General features: G+C 47.0%; 1 protein-coding gene across 1 annotated transcript in view; it reads right to left on the bottom strand.

The window, feature by feature from the left end:
* The window catches only part of LOC144125662 (atrial natriuretic peptide-converting enzyme-like), a 996,499-nt gene that overhangs the window by 817,634 nt on the left and 161,724 nt on the right, over positions 1-17,141 (bottom strand). The window lies entirely within an intron of this gene.

The following is a 17,141-nucleotide window of genomic DNA, read 5'->3' as shown; positions in this document are numbered from 1 at the left end:
AGCATCTCCAGCAGTTCCCCTTAGTTTGATGGTAGAGGGGTTATACGGGCAAGGATCCGCTCGGTTTGGTAGCTCACGAGCTAGATCGTTTGCCGCATCGTTGCCTTCAAGACCTGTATGGCCCGGGGTCCAAGGAATGTTATGGGGCGTTGAAGTGTAGGTGAGAGGCCCGACGGTATGAGTAGAGCCGCTGTCATTTTTGGGACTCTCCCTGTAATGTAATATTGACAGGCTCGCTTCGAGTCAGTTAATATGTGAGCTGATTTGTCCGCCAGATCACAATGCCTTATGGCGAGGGCGATGGCGGAGGCTTCCGCCGCGGCAGGATCCTCAACCCGGAGTGAAACACTCGTCAGTAGTTGAAAATTGTGGTCAAGGGCGACTGCAACAAAGATGCTCGGTTCAGTGTACGCCGCCACGTCTACATAGACTGCTTTGTGATCTGACTCTAGACGCCGGCGTAGATGAGCGACCCTAGCCTCCCGTCTGCCTTTGTGGATTTCTGGATGCATATGTTTTGGGAGCGGCGCCACCGAGATCTGTCTTCTTATGTCTGCAGGTAGGGAAGTGTGTCGCCAGCGCTGAAGAATGGCTCTTCCGGTGGTGGTCTGCTGGAGTCGGGCTCTCTGCGATGCTAAGACCGGATCTTTGATCTACTCAAAGGTGTTGTGGACTCCAAGCTTGATTAGACATTCGGTCTAGGTGCTTGGAGGAAGGCCGAGAGCTGTTTTGTACGCGCTGCGAATGACAGTGCCGGCCTGCTTACGTTCTCCCTTTGTGAGATGATGATACGGAAGGCCGTATGCTATTCTGCAGATAACCAAGGACTGTACAAGACGAAGAGTGTCTTCCTCGCGCATGCCTTTCTTGTGGCGTGTTATACGACGAATCATACGTGTAATTTGGTGGGTGGTTGTTTTGAGAGTTTTTATGGTATGTCCAGACGGTAGGTTACTTTGAATCCAAAGCCCGAGAAATATAATGACCGAGACCTCTCGAATCGGTTGGCCTTCCACATAGAAATCTATTGGTCCAGAGTTTTTGTAATTTTGACCGTGCACCCTGATTACTTCTGACTTCTCCGGTGCACAGCGAAGGCCACTACTAGCGGCAAATGTTTCGACAATCGATGCCGCTTCCTGTAGGGCTTGTTCCTTCTGTGCAAGGGATCCCTTAGTCGTCCAGATAGTTATATATCGTCTGCATACAGAGTAAATCCTATATCTGGTAATTCCCGCAGCCGACGAGCCGACTGAATCCGCATTTCGGCCCTCTCTTTTCGGGTTACGCTAATGAGAGATTTCAAAAGCTATCTTCAAAATGCAAAAGTTCACACAGCAGTCTCTCGTGGTTCTCGCACTATTTACGGCGAGCTTTGTCCGGCGCGAAGAAAAGCTGACAAGTCTTCATAACATCCTCCCAAGTGCTGAATGCTGTCACACGGTCGTATTAGTCCAGCCGGACCTCTGCGTCTTCTCTGTGGGAGCCAGAAAAAAAAGGGGTACTCTTGACTGCGGAAGAAGAACAACCGGAGTTGTCGCCGTTGGCAGGCCAATTGTTTCATTTCATTTAGTAATCTGATAGCGGTAGAGTTCACGTCAAGAGCAAAATCCACCGTTCGACGCGATAAATTCTCTGACTGGTAGAACTCTACCGCTATCAGATTGCTAAATGAAATGAAACAATTGGCCTGCCAACGACGACAACTACGGTTGTTCTCCCGCAGTCAAGAGTACCCCCTTTTTTTCTGGCTCCCTCGGAGAAGACGCAGAGGTCCGGCTGGACTAATACGACCCTGTGACAGCATTCAGCACTTGGGAGGATGTTATGAAGACATGTCAGCTTTTCTTCGCACCGGACGAAGCTCGCCATAAATAGTGCGACCACCACGTGAGACTGCTGTGTGAATTTTTGCATTTTGAAGATGGCTTTGGAAATCTCTCACTAGCGTAACCCGAAAAGAGAGGGCCGAAATGCGGATTCAGTTCTGCATTCAACAACCAAGTGAACCGGTAAACGTGCGCGCCGAAAAATGACGCGCCTTTTCCGAAGCTGGTATGACCCGACATCACCGAAGATCAGAATGTCAACTTTTCGATGCGTAGTATCTACGTCAGTCTAGTACAAAATCCACCCGAAACTGCCACAAAGTTCTTCATTGAAGCGTCCACTATCGAGAAAACTTTGGACGTACGAACTCGCAAGAAGCAAAAACCAAGTTCCCTGGGTAAGTCACTCGCAAGGCATGGCTCTAAGTGGAGGTAACCAGCGGGATGTCATCTGCGAGATATTCCGTGAAAAGCTGCAGTAAGGTGCTGCTTCGCCGCCGCAGCCTCAAGCAGCGGCACTCCATGAACGTCATCTAGGAAGGTGTCCAGTATGTACTCAGGCCCTAGGCATTGACGGCTACAAACAACACAAACGCCCCACACAAAGACCTATGCTGCTGCAGCGCGCAGTCCTGGACCCCGATCAGAGGCCCCAAGGCTTCCTCCACCACGAAGGTGCCAGGCTGCAGCCCCACGACAGCGACGGAGTCCCAGAATTTCTGTAGTCAGATGTTCTGTAGCAATCGCTACATTACGGTAGCATTTCGAGCCTTCAGCGTGGCGGCGCCGCCACCCTGTTGCTGCACCGCCATCCTGTGGCTGCGCCGCCACGCTGTCACGTGTCACGGTGTCACGTGGTTGGTCACGTGGTGTGAAGCAGCTGCCGGCGGCGCGGTGCCTTGGCTGATCACGTGGTTGGTCACGTGACGAAGTTCTACTCGGCCAGCTGTAGCCTTTAAGAGAATTTTATTTTTCCGAAAATATCTACAGTGCTAAGGACTCTTTACGCAAGTGGTCTGGTTTTCAAGGACATCACAATGAGTCATCATTGTACAGGTATCACATATATGCAAATGACATTTCAGTGGACAATTCTTGGTTTCTACACGAGCTGGCTTAAAGCAGCTTCATTATGAACTTAAGTGGAATACAAGGAAGGAAAAGATGAGCAACACTGGCCAAACTTCTTAATACGGAAGAATGGGCGTGGACACACCTCTATCGCTAACAACAATGAACCTTGTTTACCAGAGGAGGAGGAAGGCCTCCTCACCTAACACGACAAGTTCCTCATTCAAGTGTTTCAGCATCAAAGTTCTAAGGCGGTACAGTAAAGGGAACATTGCTTTCTGCGGGCGTCCCCGCAAGACAGCAAGTCCCCTCCTTTTCCAGAGTACATAAAGACCCACACACATTATTAATTCAACAAAGAAATCGTGACTGCGACTCTGCCACCGCATGCGCAGCTGGAACATGCGCGCTACCAAGCGCCAGAAAGGGTGCGCGACAGGGCATTCAAAGACGGCATGGTTCAGAGTTTCAGTTCGACCGCATTGCGGACATGAGGCGGAGGGCGCCACGCCCCACGCCGCAAGGCGATCAGCTGTGGGTAACGCTTTCCATTTGCGAAGCCCGGTAAAGATGGATACATCAGCGGGGAGAGAGGCAAAGATTCTTTGCTTCCGGCTTTTGCACACTTTCCTGCGCTGGTCTACATTCAGGGTGCGAAAGGCAACATATTCGCAAGTTTCACTCGCGGACAATTCTTTCAAATCACAATCAGGAAGTGTACCTTCAAGAAAATGTAAGGATCTCACGACATATGCATAGAAAGCTGGCGCCTTTTCAGCCGGAGGGCCTTTCCAATTTGATAACTCAAAGAAGCGACGCAATGTTCCCATCAAATATGCGGTGAGTGCTCTTTCTCGGTACGCTGCGTCTGAGATAAGGTCCCACATGGCCCTTGAGGCCAATACGCGACACATAGCTTCAAGATCCGGGATGCTGAAGTCACCTATGTCGGTGAGCAGGCGGACAAAAAGCTCTTGCAACGCTCTCTGCGCGTCCAACCCAGAAGAAAGATCCACACGCTGTGGCCAGCCTCTGGAGGACGCGGCGAGGAGGGCGCGCTATTTTTGCGACGTAGAGTAAGGAAGCTATTATGCTTGTTCTGATAAGGTAAGCTCGTTTGGAGAAAGGTAGGCCGAAGGATTTTGAGACTTCGATGCGCTGATCAGCTTTGCGTTTTATTTCATTCCAGGTGGCTCGGGCTACGTCACCGAAGGCGAGGAACGTAACACCAAGGACTTTTACGCCACCTACCCATTGGACACCATCGGGAAATTGATCATTAGAAGACCCAAAGCGTAACTCCTGGCTTTTAGCTGGATTGAGACGTGCACCTGACAGGCCGCTGTAAGTGTGAAAGAGCCTCAGAAATGCTCTATAGCTGTCAATGTTTCTAATAAACAGAGAAATATCATCGGCATAAGCTGCTACTTTAACCTCGCCCAAGCCTGAAGAGGAAAGCCCCGTATCGACTTGCAACTTTGAATTTGTTGCAACAGCGGTTCTATGCAAAGGACGAAAAGAATTTATGACAGTTGGCAGCCCTGGCGCATTCCTCGGCTCACAGGAAGAGGGTCGGTTATCTGATTGTTCACTGTTAGGCTTGCTGCTAAGTCGGTGTACAACAATTTCAAGACGCCTATCAGACGCCCTGGGAAGCCAAAGCAGTCTAGAACTGTGAAAAAGTAGTCACGCTCAACGCGGTCAAAAGCTTTTTCTTGATCTAGGGAAACAAAAGCTCCCGGAATCTGCGTGCGCGTTGCAAAAGTGAACAAATCGCGGGTTAAAGCTAGTGACGAAAAAACTGTGCGTCCGGGCACACAACGTCTGAGCGTTGCTTATTATGTCAGGAAGAGCTGACGTTAAGCGGTGTGCTAGTATTGCAGCTAGTGTTTTATAATCGGAGTGCAGGAGGGAGATAGGCCTCCATGCTTTTGGGTCGGACGGCACACCACCACTCTTTAGAAGGAGCACTATGCGATTCTCGCGAAGATTCCTGCCGAAACCCGTCTACAAGAATGCCATTGAGCATGAACAAAAGATGCACATGTATCTCCGTGAAGAAAGTTTTGTAAAAAAACATGTGGCAGCCCGTCTGGACCGGCTTCATGGGAGGTGTTAATTCCCTGGAAAACCAGGCGAAGCTCTTCCAGCGAGACTGGATTACATAGGCTGTCGCGGCGCTCTTCAGGTATGCAGGCTATCCCTGAGCAAAATTCACGAACGGCTGCTTTTAGGTCGCTTATGCCTGTGCTCTCAGTTGTAAAGAGGCGAGTAAAATGTTCACTGAAGACAGCCTTGATGTCCTCAGCGCTTTCTGACTGTTCACTATGCGGAAGTTCGACAAACTGGATGGTGGAACGACCCTCTACGGAACCGTAGCGAACGCTGCGGAGTACAGCGGGGTCCGCAACTGGTCTACCTCTAATATAACTTTGTGCTGCAGTTCGGGAGCTGAGGCAGAGCAGAAGTTCATAGCGCGCTTGTAGCTGATTGAGGTAATCCTACATTGTAAAAGTGAGGGGCGCACCACGCTGCACAATGCGTGCCCTTCGAAGGGTGTCGTTAATTTCTGCAGTTAAACGTAACTTTCTATCTCTGTCAGCTTTGGTCAGCTTGTCACGCCAACTATATTTTAAATCGTCCCAGCTGCGTGATTGTGCGCGATGACTGCACGTTTCAGCGAGAGCTTCGCGTAGGGTGGCCCCACTTTCGGGGTCATGCACTAGTGTCATGTCCATTTTCCAAAAATTCTTGGATGGGGCGGGCTGACCAAAGTGCAACCTCACAGACACTGGAAAATGGTCCGTTATACCCGGAACAGCTGGCGGAAAAGTCAGGACTTCGCAACTAGTGACATCAGTAGCGAGAATTGGCGGAAAGCAAAAACGATCGAGCCTGCTCAAGCTCGAGCCGCGTTGCCATGTGGCAGCAAACTCGTTACCATGTACCTGAACCCATGGGTCTAGAAAGCGTTACTCCTCAATGGGATCGCCTTTCTCAAAGCGTTACTACACACATCCATAGATTGCTCGGCGTGTTTCATATGGCCTTGAACGGAGGAGTGGATGTGGTGGCGGTATTCACGAATACATTTACCAATATTTTGAGTAACCGTTCGTAGTACGGCATTCTGGGTGGTGTCATAGCATTTCTCTTTGCATATAGCTTACATGTTTCAGTCATGTTGAAGGCAAGCTTGTGACAGGGGTTCTGACCAATGACATATGCACCTTCGATTGCACGCTTTCTGAGACGCGACAGGGGTTCAGACAGATGACATACGCACCTTCGGTCGCATGCTTTAAGGCGCGGTTGAGGTGTCCACCGATATGAGTTCTGAGAGCTACCGCGTCCGTTCCTTTCCTCAAAGCATCTCTGTTCGCATTCCTCCTCGTAAGCCGACTTACGTGTCCCGAGAATTTTGCGAATCAAAAGCTTCTCTAGGCTACCCCGTAGCGATTTCGCTGTGCTTGCGTGTTTGACCTTCAAGTGAGGCAAAGATCACGACTAAGCCATGGTATAACTGTGGTGTCCTACCGCATGCTACGTCAGGCACCTCAAGGTGAAGTCAAGGTCAAGGTCAAAGGTTGAGGTCAAAGGTCAAATGAAAAGTTAAGATATCTTAATAAGATTATGACTTGGACACCTCAGTCGTGCTTTAAGCTACGTGGCAGTAGTGACAGACGTGCGCCGCATGCATTGGCATTCACAAGGTTGTAGCAGAAACGCGGCACTGAAGCTGTAAACTGTCGGCGTTCTTTGTGTTCATTGGCGTTAGCGTTGCCAGCGTTCTAGACAGATGATTTCGAGGAAAGGAATAGTAATAATAATAATAATAATAATAATAATTGTTTTTTGGGGGAAAGGAAATGGCGCAGTATCTGTGCGACACGAATGGCATATCGTACCGGGCAGGTATAGCATGCAGGGAAGGTTGGGACGTGTAAAAACGAAGCCACGGTGCCGGTATGAGCAGGACGTTTAGTTGATTTTACGAAGGCTTCTAATGGGTGCAGTGGTTTGCCTGTTCTCGTGGAGGCTGCCAAAATGGAAGTAGATGGGCCTCTTGTTTTGAATGACTTTCTTGCTAGACCGAGGGTATGGCTGCGGGACTCCAGGAGCCCGGTCTAATGTATCGTGGTGTAGCAGGTTTATCACCTCGTCGCCTGCAATCCCGGCGTGGCCAGAACAGCGGATCCAGAGGGGCATGGAACCAAGTGCATCTGCCAATTCTACACGCAGTACAGATGAATCTGAAAATAAGCAGATGGTGTAATATGTCGTAACCGAATATCAAATATAACGAAAAGATCTAGATACAGCGAAGTGCTGCAGCATGATGTAGGAGAAAATTGGATATAGTTAACTACACCGGATGTAACAAAATGGTGTATTATGTCGCAGGCGAGAAATTAAAAGTGGTGTAGCATGTCGTAACTGAAAACTGGATAAGAGCAGGAGTAGACAAACGCAATGCTTACGCATTTGTCGCCTTAAGCAGACTTAAGTGCCCTCTGATTTTTTTTCTTTCACGCAAAGCTCCTCTCCCCTGAGGTCACTGAGGTGTTGGAAATAAATAAATAAAAATTTACGCGCTACATGGCAAAGAAAACAAAACTAGAACCAATGGGGACAACAACAAAGCAAGGAACCAAACATACCGTACATGCCATTGTTCACTCATTTCTCGACATCTTGTACAAGATGCGAACACGGTTGCAGAAGTCGACGATGCCCCACGCGCGGGAACAAAATGTTCAGCCAGACCATAAGAAACCAAGTCTCCTGCGGGCAGCGCATTGATCTACACCTACCCATGCCAAAGCAACGCACCGTTGGTCAGTATAGGGACGAGTACGCAAACCGCCTCTGAGACATTTGTGTGCATGTACACATGCAAGCTATATCGCCACCCCTGGCGTGTTGTCAAGGGCAGCTGCTGCAGTCAGTAACACCACACCGCAGCGAAACATTCTCGTAAACCCCTCCTCGTTATACCGCAAGGCTCTTCGCCATGCATACCTCTCGGCGTTGCGGCTGTATATAAGAACGATGCAACGACAGCGCGCCTGCTGCATGTCCTCAACGCGAAACCACGCTTATCATGCTTCGATTGTCCATGCAGACTACGCGAGTTCAATGACCAGGCGCTGCGCACACTAGTCGCTACGTTACGGGAAGAACTTCAGCGGCAGCCGGACGTGCCTTCAGTTCTTTTGTTTTTGCGTGTGTGCGTTAATCCTTGCCTTGTCGAGATCAGGCGCACAGAGGCACGAAAACACTTATAATTGGAATGCGTGTCTATTTCTCTGCCTCGCAGACCTGCGTGGAGCAGGCCTACACGCGGTGGGACAAACCAAACACACTCGGCGTGGTATGTTGCTTGATAGATCTCGGTATGCGATTACGTACAATAAGCGGAGTTTCGCGTTCGTGTGACGTCATTGTAAGAGGTTCTCGAACAGTGCTTAGCAAAGGAGCACGTTACGTGTTGTTGGAACACGTCTGGAGATGCGTGTCTTCTTTTTGCAAGCTAATGTTTTTACAGGTCTTTGATACAGATAAGTGTGTCAGCAACCCCTCTGTGTGCCTTAGTGAAAAAGAAATGTCATTTCTGAACGCCAATGATAGGACGAAAGATTGGAGGAACGGGAGACAATTCCGATAATCATGCCACGAATGCGTGAGGTGATGTGTTGGTTTCTGTTTTGTTGTTTTGTACCTAGTTCTTATATAGGCTGGCTCAGAGCAATAAAACACAGTTGTTAGTCAGCGCTTGTGTTTGCGTCCTTCTCGTCTCGTATTTGTTACTGCTGCGCTGCAATTTTTCCAGTACTTTGAAGGGAGCGTCCACCGGGCCTTTACTGGTGTTTAGCCCTTCCCGTCAAAGCTGCTTTGTCGTTTCGTTGTTCATGACAAGAAAAGCATTAAAAAAAGGAACGTAACACCTAGGATGTTCGCAAACATCAAATAAAAACAATACTCTCCCAGTTAGGAGACCCAATGCGTACGGCCACCTCTCTGCGAATCACAGTGGTCCTTTAGAGCGAAAGAAAAACAAATAAATAAAACAAATTTTGTCGCGACTGTTATTTGAACCAGCGGCGGCGCGATCAGACCCCCTTTGCAGGCCAGTGCTTGAGAGCCGTGTGCTATATATGACCGCTTTTTTTAGATGGTATTTATTATAGTGATCCAATGTTCTATATACGTGAACTGTGTACAAACAATGAGGAGAACAATCGCAAACCATTACAATGCATCATACGCCACACCTAAACAAGGAAGCACGAGAAATGAAAACACAGAGCCCATCACTACTACATCATTTTAGGGCACACTTAAGCAACGTTGCACTAGAAAAAGGGCAATGAAGAGCCCAGCACAAAGATTGGTTGCCGCCCTGGTTAAAACTCGATCTGGACATACAATGCCTTTAGATGCACAATCAATCTGCTGAAGTGGTCTTTTGCAGAAATAACAGATTTACATTGTGTGTCGATCATGCGAGTTTTCTAAAGGCTGTGTAGTATTATCAAAAACAACTTGTCTCAGGGTTCATCAACAAGGGGCAGTGCAGTGAGGTAGTTGTAGTTGTAACCCTCAAACAATGGCACATGCCCACATAGGGGGATTGGCCAAGAATCGGTGGCACATAGAGTTTTTCAGGTGAATATTCCCTGGACGAAAATAAAAAGAATGCTGAGGAAGGAAGAAGTAAACAAGATGGAACAGTGAAATGAAACGGGAAATGCATAACGCACGCAGAAGATCGACAGTCAGGCTTATAACCGTGTGGTTTAATGATGATGATAATTGTAAGAAAAATAATATTGGGAAAAAATTTACCAACGTAGGCGATTTGATTTCATTAAAAAATTTTGGACGGCGGTAAAAACAGACTTGTGGTTGTACCCAAGTATGGTGGCTCCAAACGACAATATGACTGGGCTGCTCAAACAAAGGCCTAGCTGTTGTAATGGCTTCTCTAAAAACCATCTTCTCATCGTGGTGTAGCGGCGACACAACAAAAAATTGGAGGACGCTTAAGCTTTGTCTTTAAGAGTGAGACGCGACAGCATGTCGCCGCGTTGCCGAGAAGTACACGGAACGCCATCTACCGTTCATCGCGACGCGTGGCCCGTTGGACAATTTAAGGAAAGGACGCCTGTCTCACTTTTCTCGCTGGACACCCGGAACGCGTCGTAAGGGAAGGAAAATCGATCAATCAATCAATCAATCAATCAATCGATCGATCAAAATCAATCGCTCCATCGATCGATCAATCAATCAAGCAATCAATGATCAATCAATCGATAAATTGATCAGTTGATCGATCTATCGCGCAATCAATGATCAATCAATCAATCAACCAATCAATAATTCAATCAGTTCATTATTCATTATTCAATCCATCAATCAATCAATCCTTAACGCTGTCGCGTTAAAATCCCTTCCCTTACACCGCGGTTCAGGTGTCCAACGAGATGCACCCATTTTTCGCTCACGGCCTAAGACGCCGACGCCGATACCGGCTTTTCTGCGACACGAGCTCCTTAACGCTGTCTCGTTAAAAAATGGTCTACGGTTTTGTGCTCATCACAAAATACACAGACGGGATAAAGCGCCAAACCAGACCTGTGCAAATAAAAATTTAAGGGTGGGATCTGTGAGCGGAGCCTTGATAGAGAGACCTCAAGCTGTCGTGAATGGCTTGATTGCCTGGTCCACGAATACATTAGGTGCAGGTAATCAACAGATCTTAAGAGAAATCCAGTTGTCATTTTTAACAATTTTTGTCCTCGAAACCTAGCTGTTGTGATGTACGCTCTAGCAGGAACGATAGGTAGCACGGGGCCATTGAGGGACGCCTTTGCCAGGCAGTCCCGAACTTCATCGTCTCTCACACCGCTATGACCTGGCACCCATATCAAGAGAACAAGGCTCAAATGCGGAGGCATTAATGAATGGAAGGTGTTTAAGATTGGCGAATCCACAGCTGAAGCAAGAGCCGAGCACAAAAAAAGAGTGTCTGTAATGACAGCCACTGAAGCGAAAGATGGCTGTAGTTTGCGAAGAAGTTTGGTTTAGAACAGAATGCGGTGCCGAATTATATCTTTTTTTTTCAATGCCCGATGTAAGATACCTCAAAAGAGCATTGCATCTTTGCAATATATGAAACAATGCTCAATCGCTCAATCAGTTCTGAAACATCACAACAGCGGCAAATTACAGTAGTCACAGGAATGCTATTTTTTATGTTTCAACTGGCAATGTAGCTTATGGAAAAATGTGTGCGTATATGGTGACAGGGACATTTTACGTACTCTTTTCAGTACGTGATGTTCCGGTAGACCAAAATACACAGAGCGGTACATAGGCGCAAGGAAGAACATAGAAATTAAATCCTCGTGTAAACGTTTCCTCGACACTGAAAACAGGAACTCAGGGAAGGAGTGAATAAGCAGGAAACGAACTGCCAAATTACTCATAATGCATTAAGTCATTGAAACACGGGTGATCAGAAAAATTTGAAGGCACAGTGAGGTTTAGCAAAGCATTAACTAATTTAACTGGCAAGAATGCACGCTCTATTGGGTGTGTAGCGTCACGGAAAAACATGAAAAGTGAAACTATCTGTCGGATATGCAAACAGGTGGACTAAACCAAGGCCACCAGCTCTTACAGGCCGAAAAGCTTCACACGCCTCATAGATTCTAGAGACGAATCCCACACAAAATTGGCGACAATTCTGGGAAAACGTTGTATATAGGATATTTTGCAATGAATAATTTGGGAAGGATATTAAATTTCATTGGCGGGAAACAGATTACATGCGGTCGCCATGCAAAAATTGGGAGACCGTGGAACACACAAATCTGAGCATAGCGCTGAAGAGTTGGGCACTCTGTCTTTCCCGTAATGCGCACTATGCTAATAAGCGCTCAAAGGGATGCCAAGGTACAGTCTTGGTCAAAAAACCTCAGGCCGCTGTGAATGGGCCAAGAGCGGCCGCGGTCCGCTATCGTGGCGCTGCCACCGACAGCGCGCGCCACCACTCGCTTGCGCTGAAGAAGAGGAAGAAGACAAGGAAGCATGTTATTAGAGGACGAGGAAGAAGAAGAGGAAGAGGAAGAAGGAGAAGAAGGAGTAGGAGGAGGAGGAGGAGAAGAAGAGGGAGAAGAAGATGAAGAAGAAGAGGAAGAACAAGAAGAAGAAGAAGGAGAAGAAGAAGCAGCAGCATGCCCCTCACTCTAGGGCGTCCCTTGATAAGGCGCCCGCGAAGAACCTAGTGCAGCTTACATTCTACCTGCTGCGGGTTTATCTTTCGAACGCCGCGCCACTGCGCTTTGTGCAAGTAATAGCACTAGCCAGGGCGAAGCTTCCCGATGCCCTCGCAACGCGCTGTGTCATAGAAAATTCCCTAATTGCCAAGATTGCTAATTGTTATATTTTGTTCTGCAAATTCAGAAGCCCAGACCTTCAAATTACCGTGATAGCTATTTTGTGTATTGTGAATGAGTCGACCGACACGGTTCCATATTTTCAATGTGTTGCTGTTCGTACAGGGGACATAAATTTAAAATGTGACCTTGACTTGCCTCCGAGCACGCTTGTGTGTAACCAAGTTGTGTTTTGGTGTGTGAACCATTTGCTCACCTTCTTTGAAAACGCGATCAGAAGCCGCAGTTTCGACTGCAAAGGGCTCCCTTCGGAAAGTGCTCGTAGCGACCTCTGTAATACCGAATATTTGAAATACATCGTAAAACACACTTGCCCACTAAGAAACGACTGTATACTTGTGATCGGAGCAGCGGTCTTTTATATATCCACAGACATAGTGTAAAAAAGTTTTGGAATTAGAGGACAGTCTCCTTCCCTGTCTAGCCATTAGAGTTACAACCTCTCCTTCCCCACTTTGGAATGTGTCCACTGTCTGGCCTGTGTTAACGACATGTGGAATACTGACTCATTCCGGTTAGTGCCCCTTCCATGCACACATAATCCGATGCAAGTGGGTCCCGTGCTCATTAGGCGTTACGGTTACGTGAGTTATTGCTCTAAATTTGGAGTAGAGAAGCAGAGACCACAGCCACGAGATTATCACCTTGTGATAATGAAGATCAGCTTCATGGTCGCGTGATGACCACGGCCAGGAGATGATGAACGCACTGCTTCCTTTTTACATCCTGCTCTTTACGAAACCAGTGTATCAAAGTAGACGAGTTTTTGTGAATAAGCTCAGAATAAAGCAATGGAAACGTAATAAAAATCGCCACGATTCTCTGTGCTACATCACGTTCCGTAAAATTTCACGGCTGCTCAAAAATCGCTCCAGTGCCGGGCAGCTTCGCCCTCTCCAACGTTATTACTCGTTCAAAGCGCCGCCGCGTGGCGGGCTTAAGACAAGAACGCAGCAGGCAGAATGAACACTGCATTAGATCGTGACGGGCGCTGTTACCAACAGAAGCACGAGAGTGAAGGGCACGTTTCCCCCGAGCTCTTATCTTCGGAGCAACCTCACAGCGTCCTGCAGTTTTTTGACCAAGACTACTTGGGTAGCCGACGTGTCCATTGCATACCAGCATATTTAGCAGGTTGGATCCCCACAATTCAAACCAGGAACCGCAACTCTTAAAACGATTAATCCGAGCACCTGACACCGAACAAAGTCCTCCATTAAACGAATAACTTCATAGATGTTTGGCTAATCAGCGCAGAAAAACGCGAGGTCATCTGCATAAGCTAATTCCTTCGGTTCGTAACCCATAACACGAAAATTACTGACGGCTCTACTAGTTATAACATTTACGCAAAGCGCCTCCAAGTATATTGCGAACAGGAGCGGGGAGAGTGGCAACCTGGTTTCAGAGAGGACTGAATACAGACAGGTTGTGAGAGACCGCCGTTTACTGTTAAGCGCGTATAAGATTTTGCAGCAAAGGCGTATCCCATAATAGAGAGAATTGAACCAATACTAACGTGATGTAAAAGAGAAAAAATTGCTGGTAGACTAGGCCTGGTTAACCCTCGTCGAAAGCGAGAAGCTGCATCTCCCTGGCTACGTTTGTAGTCGAGCGACTGGCGGACGCGTCTCATCGATCATTCCTAGCATTCCGCTGAACGCATCAAAGTGCATCGTCGTTTTATCTGCTCATGAGATGCGGCCAGACGCTTTCCCGCTTTACCGAACGTCAATGTCAAAGATCAAAGGTCAAAGTCGAGATAGTTGGTGTAACAGTCGCTGGCGTCGCTGCTGTAGATGACGTCATTGGCATTGGGGTTTAAGGACAGTGAAGGAAAAGTAGATTTTAAGCGGGTAGAAGTAACCAAGCGAAGGTTATCTGATTGGTGGCTAAAATCAAGAGAAGAGTAAAATTTCATAAGTCATGGCTGGGTGGCTTGAGCCACTGCCCGATATAAAGGGTTCAGCCGTATCCATCCATCCATCCATCCATCCATCCATCCATCCATCCATCCATCCATCTTCATGTGTCGTACCGTACTACCACCAGTTATGCTCATGGTTTGACCTCTAATTACATTCAATGGGAAACTTGTGGCCTCGCTGACCTCTATGCAAGATTCAAGGTCAAACTTGCGGCCACGCTGACGGCTTGAAAAGCGGGCGTAGTGAAGCTTTTCGCTTCAAAAATAAGTGGTTGGCTCTATCGATCGAACGCCTTAGCCAGGTCGATTTGCAGCAGGACAATTGTTGTTCATGAGTTTCACTGCAGTACTGCAACACCGTGCGCGAAATATCTGTATTAGTCTGTATTGACCGTCCTGCACTGACAACTCTAAACTTTGCACGAGCCCAGATTGAGGCAGTTGCCTCTTGTGCATAAATGTCGTAAGAGTGTTGTGAATTGTGTTGCGCTTTCCCGGCAAAATTAGGTCTGCTTTTTAGATCGCATGGATAACAGACATTCTTTGCTGCTACAGGCACTCAGTGTAAACGGGTTACCAACTACCAAAACCACCGTTGCAATGCGATGTCAGCAGCAGAGTTCTTTGACATTTTTTTGCGTAGCACCAGTTCCTCGCGTGCAGTCGGCTTTACGACTTAAACCACACGTCTTTCCGAAGGCAGTATCGTCAAAACCGTACGACTAGAACTATGGCTGGTATGGAAAAAAAAACAAGCGCCCACACGTAGCCGACTGGAACGTAGAACGAGAAAAAAAGGCAGCCAAGAACTTGAAATCAACGCAGATAAAAGGCGAGCAACCGCACGCAACGAAGTCACGAGATGACGAGATACGCCGGCTAAGGTGGCCACTAACCGGCAGCCGGCGACAAGCAAGCCGCAGAGTAGTCAAGGTGGACGGCACAAGAGCCGCTGGCCGCTGCTGTGAGGGAACGTGATCATACATATTATTTTATTAAAAAAAAGCGTTGTTCTTTCCAACCAAATGTACGCTGACAAAATATGTTTAATGAGTAATTAAAATATATTTAAAATCGTTAATACCTACTAATATGTAGCCACTTATTTTTCTTATATTTGTGTTTGTCCGCACACTTTATTTTGGCGGTGGTAGCTGACGTGCGCCTTGAGAAGAGAACATTCCAAACGTCCGTTTGAGTGCAGCGTTTTTCATATCCATTCCCGAATAGAAATATTGCAGCATAGAAAAATAAAAAATATCGACCACACCCTTCGTTGTAGCAGGGAAGAAAACTGAACTAGTCAATGATTGGATTGGAAAACTTTTAATTCGTCAGAAAAGGCAGAATGCAGGCGATCCGTACTAGGTGGCTATTAGTCCACGGCTGACAGCGACCTGGGTAGCCCATTCAATGACCCGGGTTTGAACTCCCAAGTCTGAGCTGACCAACACGGCCTCCCACTTCTCGAGAGTAGGAACCTGTATTAGAGATTTCGGGGGCGGCTCCTCTTTACAATTCCACAATAGGTGATCATAAGTGGCTAAATCACCACATAATGTACATGCAGGGTCGTATTCACCGGGGTAGAATTTTGACAACAGGTAAGGCGTCATGAAGGATCGCGTCTGGAGTCGCCTCCAAGTGGTCTCTTGCTCCTTATTAAAGGCTTTGTCTGGAGGAGGGAATATCCTCCTTTCAAGTTTAAAATGATTAGTAATATCGTGAGAAGATGATAGGCCGTCCTTCGAAAAACTCTCAGCAACGACAGCGTCCCCTGCTCGGCTGACGAATCCTCGAGCTGTTATGTATGCCGCTTCGTTACCAGGGTTCCCCGAGTGAGCCGGGACCCATATCAATTCAATAATTTTGTCTAAGTCTTTGGTTTGACCCAATATGCTCATTGCCACCTGAGAAATTCTGCCCCTCGCATTATTGCGTATAAACACTATCCGCAAGAAAATGAACCGAGTCAATGGTGCCCTGTGTCGACATAGATACACACTTCCAACAAAGATAAAGATTCTTATATATAATGCATACTTACTTCCAACCATTAACTACTGTATAAGTGTCTGGGGTACCACAACGAAACATAACAAACACAAGATCTTAGTTGCACAGAAGCGTGCTGTCAGATCGATTGCAAACCATGGCATTCCCATGCGTTTCCTTACTTTAAACAATATGGTATTTTGTCTGTTGATATATTGCACAAGTTCATATTGTTATGTGCATACAAAAATGCAGTTAAAACAAACAATCAACTGTTCCTTGCAGCCTTTAATCTACATCAATACACACCAGTGTACAATACCCGATGTATTTTACCTTGGCTTCTACCCTTTTGCCGTACTTTATACCGTAAACAGTCCTTATCCTATAACCTAGCAAATTACCTCAACACATTGGCAGAGAATAATGTTTTTATAGAAGACATCTGAAAGAAACAGTGATTATCTGTCATGTGCATTTTCGAATCTATTGTGGCATCAACGTAAATAGGTTTGGTGTATTATATTGTCTATTGTTCCTATTGTTTATGCGCATCTCTGTTGTGTACGCGGTCAGGGTTACACTATTGTTGTCCTTTTTCTTTGTTTGTTTTGATGGGGATATTTAGCTCAACTTCAGCCTGATGTTCGCGAAACACACTGCTGTCGTTGTATTCATGGGGCACTGGGTGCTACTTCAAGCTGCATTATGCAGCTTTTTGCCCAGTGTCCCCTTTTTCCACAGTAATGTGTGTGGACAAATAAATTTTCAATTCAATTCAAAATTTAGAGTCGCTGAGTATGGTAGTAGCTTCTGTGTACAGAAGACAGAAGAAGACAATGAAGAAGACAATGA

Source organism: Amblyomma americanum, chromosome 1 (genome assembly GCF_052857255.1).
Source record: "Amblyomma americanum isolate KBUSLIRL-KWMA chromosome 1, ASM5285725v1, whole genome shotgun sequence".
Taxonomy (NCBI): domain Eukaryota; kingdom Metazoa; phylum Arthropoda; class Arachnida; order Ixodida; family Ixodidae; genus Amblyomma; species Amblyomma americanum.
This window is presented reverse-complemented; position numbering and strand designations above follow the sequence as displayed.